This window comes from Poeciliopsis prolifica, unplaced genomic scaffold (assembly GCF_027474105.1).
Source record: "Poeciliopsis prolifica strain line A6 unplaced genomic scaffold, Auburn_PproV2 SCAFFOLD001, whole genome shotgun sequence".
In the NCBI taxonomy this organism is placed as follows: Eukaryota; Metazoa; Chordata; class Actinopteri; order Cyprinodontiformes; family Poeciliidae; genus Poeciliopsis; species Poeciliopsis prolifica.
The window spans coordinates 3,305,401-3,313,265 of record NW_026562376.1 but is presented as its reverse complement, the minus strand read 5'-3'; the positions used below and the strand labels follow the sequence as shown (position 1 = coordinate 3,313,265).

The 7,865-nt window shown below is 37.6% G+C and overlaps 1 long non-coding RNA gene across 1 annotated transcript; it reads right to left on the bottom strand.

Moving 5' to 3' along the window:
* Positions 1-1,141: 1,141 nt before the first annotated feature.
* Positions 1,142-7,375, bottom strand: LOC129366333 (uncharacterized). The gene is made up of 3 exons (XR_008606608.1): positions 7,296-7,375; positions 2,486-2,588; positions 1,142-1,510 (listed from the first exon to the last, which is right to left on the bottom strand). It is a non-coding gene; the product is annotated as an uncharacterized LOC129366333 (long non-coding RNA).
* Between the last annotated feature and the right edge of the window lie 490 nt (positions 7,376-7,865).

The following is a 7,865-nucleotide window of genomic DNA, read 5'->3' as shown; positions in this document are numbered from 1 at the left end:
GTCTGCTTCTACTTTTGTTTTGCTCTGTTAGAAAAATAAAAAGCAAAAATGGTGGATGGTATTTATATTTCACCATCAGGAGAGTTTAGTGGCAGTTTCACCTAAAGAAACAGCAGGTAGCAAGAGAAACACAAGATATTTATTTATAATAAATTCCTTCTCTTGTATCTAAAAACAAAAGATTTGATGTAAGAAGACGTGTCATCAAACCCTCCTCAGAACACTGATGCTGATGTTGACGTGTTCTGGTCTCCATCAGGATCACCAGACGCCTCGTTATGGTTCATAATCTTGTTGGCTCTTTGTCTGGTTGCCGCATAATAACATAAGAGGAAACCTATTCATTAGAAATGGCCTGGATTTGTCTCCAGAGAATTGAATTAAGGGTTGCAGGCTGTGGAGCTGTTAGACCGTCTGGCTGTTAGCTTTTTGCTAACATCAGCTGTTAGCAAGACTTCCTGTCTGGTTTTTCTCCAGGTATTCAGACTTTCTTCCTTCAGTCCAATAACATTGATTGTCGATTGTTTGCCATGTTTGGGTTTTCTGATGGAAGAAACATGGAGTTTATTGACACCAGCCGCGTTTAGTTCTCTTTCTTGTTTGCACAGAAAGTCAGATTTGATTGGGATTTGTGAATGGATAATCAAACTCTGGTCTCAGTTTAGTTTGAAAGCATAAGTGAACAAGAACTGGTCCAGAGAGCGCTCCAAAAGCAGAAAGAGGACTATAGTGCAAGGTGTTCTGGGTAAATACAAACAAAACAAACGCGCTAGCCTAATGCTAGCAGGAGAAATGGCTCATCGTCTTTTGCTGAAGATAAGAGAAATCCTGCTAAAATCTGATGGCTCTCCACTTTTGTTTACATTTCATGAAGAATGAAGTTGAGCTCTTGTTTTTTTCAGAGGTTTATCGCAATAAAGTCTGGGGCAATTTATCATCCAGAAGAATTTGTTAGACCAATGATTAGACCAAAACCTAATGCAGTCCATCTGGAATACGGCTCCCATCAAAGGGAGAAACACACACCTCCAAATTGTGCAATCTACTAGGATTTAAAGAAAAAAGCAAAGACTTTGGTAGGTGTAAATCCAACATGTTTTTATCACTGCATTTGCATAAAAATCCTCTTTCTCCTGATTCAGTGCATGCTGATAAACTGAACAAACCAGAGGGAACCTTGGAAAAAACGATCTAAAGCGACGTTTCCTTTCTTCCCAGAAAACGATAAGCTTTTGTTTTCCTCTGATAAGTAACAGTCTGTGCCGATCCGTCTGCCACCTGCTGAACTGCGGCACACAGCCAGCCTCTGGGTCCGCCTCGTTTTCCTCTGAGGGGCTGCAGAGGTCTCAGTACATCTGCCCACATCCAGTGTCCATCCGTCCATCTGCCCGTCCGTCCCCGTGCCTCTGTAACCCAGAATCTCCAGAGTCCAATCAGCTCAAACGATCCGGTCAGGCCGCTGCAGCATCAGGTGCCGGATCCCCTCTCTGTCATCAGTCCTGCTCTCCATCTATGTGGAGATTAAACATTTATTTACCCAAAATAATCACGAGATTATTCAAATTATCTGGATTAATTATTAGTTTTATGTCAGAAGTAATATTTTAATCCCCTGCCTCCTGTTACATTAGGAGGGTTAGGGTTAAGAGCATCAAAGTCACCATTTTGTTACGTTACAGTAATTGTGTCATGATGTAAAAGTTATTTTTTAATCTCAAATCTGAATAGTTTTAGGTTATTCCATTAAGTCTACAACAAATATTTTGGCCACAGTAAGATGAAAATTTAATGATAAAAATAAACTTGTAATAATACAATAAAGTGATAGTATTACAAGAATAGTCATTGCATAACGAGGATAACATGTTAATTTTATTACAATAAACTTCATAAAATTATTTGACAAAATCAAAATAATTTGGAATTAATTTATAATATTAGAAGAATAAAGCTACATGACAAATAAATCAGAATAAAATCATAATATTAGCAGAAATAGTCATAGGGCTGAAATGGCCCTGCATGGACCACGTCCCTCCTGTCCCTGCGTTGAGGACATGACGTCCTTTCCCTCCTGGTCAAAACGAGGGAAGCCACTATTGTCAACTTACTCACTTTTTTTTTATTCAGCAACTTTTCAGCCCCTCTTTACAAAAACTTGACAAGCAGCAAAGCGACCAAGTTTTTCTATCAACTGAGACATTTGCTGAAAGCTTGTGGTTCCAACTTGGGCTGAGCGTCTAAACAAAATGGTTTCATTTTGAAAACGCAGGACTGTGTGATCGTTCAACCCGAAGAGGGCAGCACTGAGATGATTTCAGAATTAAACAAATTTGCACAAAAATGTCACAACTTCCGCTGAAACTTACAGATAGCATCCCAAATAGAAAAGTTGTTTTATGGTTCAGTTGCCCTTTAATGTCAAAATAGAAATTGATTTCAACGACATAATGAATATATGTAACATAAAATGTGTGATATTCACCTGCTTGACTGACCGAATTCACAGAGGTCCAGTCAGTTGGTGCCACTGGTCCCACTGTTGGTCTTTGCAGGAATTCGCTATTCAACACATTTGTACTACAAATCTGCTTAGGAAACACACAAGAAGATAATTTTCTCATAAACAGCAGCAACACACAATGTTTTATTTCCAGATAAAATGAAAGGAATGAGTAATTATCCCAACAAAGCCGATTTACCATGAGAGTCCATCTCTCATGCAGCAGTGAGCTCCTAATCAGAGCGGTGTGACAGCCATCCAGCGCACTGCCAGCTCAGCCTTATGGCTCCAAACTGAATGATATCCAACAGGACCCCTGATGATAAACACTGCCAGCCTCCGTCTTCCTCTGCCTTCACTCCTTCACTGCCCCACTTTCATTATTTACTGGCCTTTATCCTCTCATTTCATTCATCCTGCTAATGGTGTCGACAAAAGCCTTTGCTGTTGTCTTCTGCATCTTTATGTAGGTTTTTCTTCACACAGATAAAAACCAAATCTATGAAACATAAAGCAAAAATCTATCTGCTAATTAGCTTCCTATGTAGCTTAATGATCCAAACACTGAAAAAGGAATAGAGCCACTCGGAAACACCTAAAGGATTATTCTGAGAAAAAAGTCAGAATTATGACATCAAAATTATAATTATTAAAAAATGGAGAGCTTAGTCAGGACTTAAAAAATGGAGAGCTTAGTCAGGACTAAAAGTCCTGATTTTTAGTCATGACTTAGTTTAAAAAAGTAAGAAACAAGTTGAATTTCAGAATTCTGAGAAAAAGCTAAAATTCTGAGAAAAAGTCAAAATTCTGAGAAAAAGTCAAAATTCTGAGATTAAAGTTGGAATTCATTTTTTCCAATGGCCCTTATCATTTTCTCTGTTTTCATGTGTGACTCATATGGCAGCAAATGAAAAATATAAAATGAAGTCATTCGGCAATAAACTTAAAGTAACACGAGAATAAAGTTCTTGTATGGTTAGGGTTAATTTAATGTCATTAAGAATGAATCTTAATGAAAGTGAGATTAATGAATCTTAATAAAAATTAAGATTCATTCTTATAATCTTAATTTTGGCTCTTATTCTCTGTCAGGAAATTTCACGTTCAGGTTTCTCAGGAGTTTTTTTGACTCTATATTTTTGTATCTTCACAGCTTTCAGAGCTGAAACCTTTTGAAAAAGCTGACGAGATTAAAGGACATTTCAGGACAACAAAGTTCACCGTAAACACAAGCAGTCCAGTTTCATTTTGAGCCAAAACCAAGCCAAATAAAGCCATCCAGAGTAATCCCGCTATTAAACATTAATAAAGGCTATTAATGTGGGAGGTCCAGATGGAGGAACACCTAATAACAAAGACGGCAAAGAAAAGCAGGCTGTGCACAATCTGTCTGCAATAACCTCTCACCAGAGAGCAACAAACAAATCTTAATGAGAAAAACAGCTCCTCCGAGACAGAACAGCCATGACTCGACTTGTGTAGGTCAGGAAGGTTTGTGACGAGAAGAAAGAACTGTATTTATCTGCCGCTAACGTTAGCGTGTGCAGGGGAAATGTTAACACGGATCAGTGATACTGATTTACAGCCAGGAAAAACACAGAAAGACGGGCATGTTGCATTACTTTAATATTATTTATTATTAGTTAATACTAATTATAGTACTAATCAACATCTGCTGAAAGTTTTTACACATCTTTAGGGACAGTTGTTTATCTGCTAATTAAATAAACACACAAACTTCTCATATGGCAGCGACTGAATGAATCATGCAGTAAAAGCTGCGTCCTGGAGTTCAAACCAAGAACCTGAACTGTGGAGAAAACGGGAGTCAAGTAACTTTTATGGTGTTTTTACTGGAGGTGAAACATAACCTACGATTCCCTTCACGATAAATAATTGCGCAAATTGGAATTATGAAAATAAATTAGCTTAATGGAAACACATGATTTTAAACAAACTCACGTTTTTTGCTAAGAGGTTTTTGCTCCAGATGGACATGAAGCAAAAACGTTTCACATTTCCTGATATTGTTTAACCAGGAGAAAGTCTGTGTGAAGATAAAAAGGGACTAAGAACAGAACCTTGAGGAACACCATACTCTGTCACATAATACAAATAACCCTAATATTTTACCCATTATTGCTTTTACAAATAAAAGGAAAAAAAGTGAATTAAATGTCGTGTTGGAAGTATGGCCACACCCAGACAGTCATTGAAAATGTTTGTGAAAGTGGGCGGAGCCAAGACGCACAGAGGGGTGTGGTCAGAGTAAAGTGGGGTTCGATCAGGACGGACGTGGAAAATCACCGTTGCCAACTTGTTTAGTTTGTTGCAATTTTTTTTAAAAAAGTCACTAGAAAACAGCTGGCAACTTCTTTTCTGTTACCAGAGACATTTTTTATTTATTTATTGTTTTGCTTAATGCTTCCAATTCCAACTCGGGCTGAGTGTCTAAATGAAATGGTTTCATTCCCAAACGCAGGGCTGCGTGACGTAGCCACCGTTTCACCCAAAGAGGGCAGCACTGAGACGATTTCAGATCAAATATTGCAGAATTTACAAAAATTTACCCAAAAATGTCACAACTTGCACTGAAACATAAAAATGGCAAAAAATTAAGATGCGATTTACAGTTTGCTTTAAAGTCAAAGTTAAAATAACTTTATGATCGTTTTTAGTGTTTTCACGTGGATCTAAAATGGATTTATTTTCCCACATATCCAGCTGCGTGTGGACGCCCTGACACTGGGATGCTAATGCTAATGCTAACTTTGACAGCTTATTGTTGTGGAAGACAAACCAAAAATGTGATAATTAAGAACTTTTCACTTAAATTTAAGAAATTTTCACACCCCAAATAATTTCTGCAACATTTTCTTCACATTCTGCAACAAAACGTCTGATTTAAAACTTTTTACTCTACTACCTCTTTACAGCTATTCTTTCCATTCTTCCTCTGTGTCTATGCTAAGTATTGGTAATTACATTATCATGCACCCTATGAAATATCGTTTTGTTGACACTGTGTGTGTGTGTGTGTGTGTGTGTGTGTGTGTGTGTATGCGTGGGGGTGTGTGTGTGTGTGTGTGTGTGTGTGTGTGTGTGTGTTCACTGCTGATGATGGAGAGGCTGTCTGCGTTTTTAATAAACACAACACCACAACGCCTCACACGCTAACTGCCTTAGCATTGAACTCAAACACACGCACACACACACACACACACACACACACACACACACACACACACACACACACGCATAACAAAACACACAAGCATCTGCCAAGTCTAGGCTCAAACTTGCAGGGAATTTATGTACAAATAATTACTTTTTAATAGCCAGTAATGTGATTTCCTGCCAAAGAAATATTCAAATGCATCTCAGGCAGTCCAGTATATTATCTGCCTGGAGCTACGGATGCGACTACAGGGAGACGGTGCAGGAAAGACGGATTATTGTTTGTGTGATAATAATTATTTTACCCTTGTCATCTGCTGAGGAAAATGGGAGGTAATGCCTTTGTCTCTCTGTCTTCTTTCTCCACGTTCTGTCCTTTTCTGAAAATTTATCTAACTGGGTAACTTTTCTTTCCAGTTTAAGAGTTACGATTTCCAGGACTTTTTTCAGAAGCTTTTCATAAATTTGTGTCGCTTTAATTTTCCTCCTTTGGACATCGGTGCGCTGTGTGACACACTGACGGCTTTTGTCAGGAAACCTTGCACACACGTTCAGCTTTGAATTCGTCAGTAGGTGGAATTCGCCCTTGTAGGTTTTCACATGTTTTCACATGTTTTCACTTTGTAAAACTTTATTCCTGTAAACCTCTGAGCTCAGTCTGGTGAAGGTTTTTCTCTCATTTCAATCTCAATCCAAGGATGTTTTTTCACTGCAGACAGAGCGAACTATGAAAAGGTCGAGTCCATCATTAAAAGATTGAGCTCAAGCTGACGTGTGTAAACCTGCTAGATATAAAAACTGAATAAGTAAAGCGTTATGAGGACATAAAGACAAAGAATTCACATTATAACAGCTGCAGTGAAGATGAAAATGATTATTATTCAGTTTTAGAAAAAGTTGTGTTTTATTTTTCTCCAGAAGTTGCTTCAGATCATTCAATGTCAAAATTATTTATTTTTTTGAACCTAACATCTGGTTTCAGCATCTGCATGTCCGTTACTGTTTACAGAAACTGAATAAAAAGGTTTTTTTTCTCCCTCAGTGAAGTTAAATCGAAAATAAACCTTTTTGTTTTAGTTCAGGCAGAATTAACAAAATTATTTCTAATTGCCAAATGTCACAAAACTTGACAAGAACATTTGTAATAATTTCTTTTGTAACTTTCTTTGAATTCAGAAGTTTGCAGTGCAAAAGCATGTTGGTCGGGTTTCTAGTGCAAATATCTTAGTAGACCTGAAATATGACAAAATTAACTTAAAAATAACTTATCAAGAAGAAATATGAGCTTGTTTTAAGTCAGAGATGTCTTAATATTGATTTTAAAACAGTACTTACAGGAATGGCAGATTATTTCACTTATCGCAACATATTTTAGTGAAATAATCTGCAAGTGAAACTAGAACTTTTTCATCAATATAAAAAAAAGGACTGACTTAAATATCTTAAAAAGTTAAATTAGTTTTCTCTTATTCCAGCTGCTCAGATATTTTCACTAGAAACTCGACCAAAGTTGCGATTTTGTTTTTGCAGTGTAGATACATTTAGTGAGTATCAGGGATACTTGTCAGTGAAACCAACTCTTTTGATCCTGCATCATGTTATTCTCTCATCATACCTGGAGTTTCGCTTTGATTCCTTCATGCGTTTGAGAAATTATCTAGTCTCCATGGCAACCATTCAGCTGAGCAAAATTTGCAGACTTGTTGCATTTTTAATTTCATTGCATCACTTCCTCTCCTGCGGAGCGTCCTGGTTCAGCCTGCGGCCGATGGCGAAGCGTCCTTTCTGCAGCCAAGTCTGAGCGCGACATGGCAACAGAAACATTTCTGATATCGGGCTGCGACGTGACGGCAGGCGAAACCTAACAACCTAACAGAGAATCTGGGTTTATTCAGGTTTCATTGAATTCCAGAGTTATTAAGAACAAAAAAAAGCAAATATTTCTCCTTAGAAACAAAGAACAGTGCTTTAATTATGCACCTGAAGATAATATATTAGGATTTAAATTAAATATTTAAATACCGCCCTGATTTGCAAACCGATGAGTGTTTTGTCTGGAATTAATTTCTCGCGTTAGCAGTTGACACGTCCTTCGCCCGGTTCAAGAGCCTAATGGTGTGGAAGTTTTAAAGTGTCTGTGTGAGTGTATTTTCATCTGAAGTGTGTGTGTGTGTGTGTGTGTAGT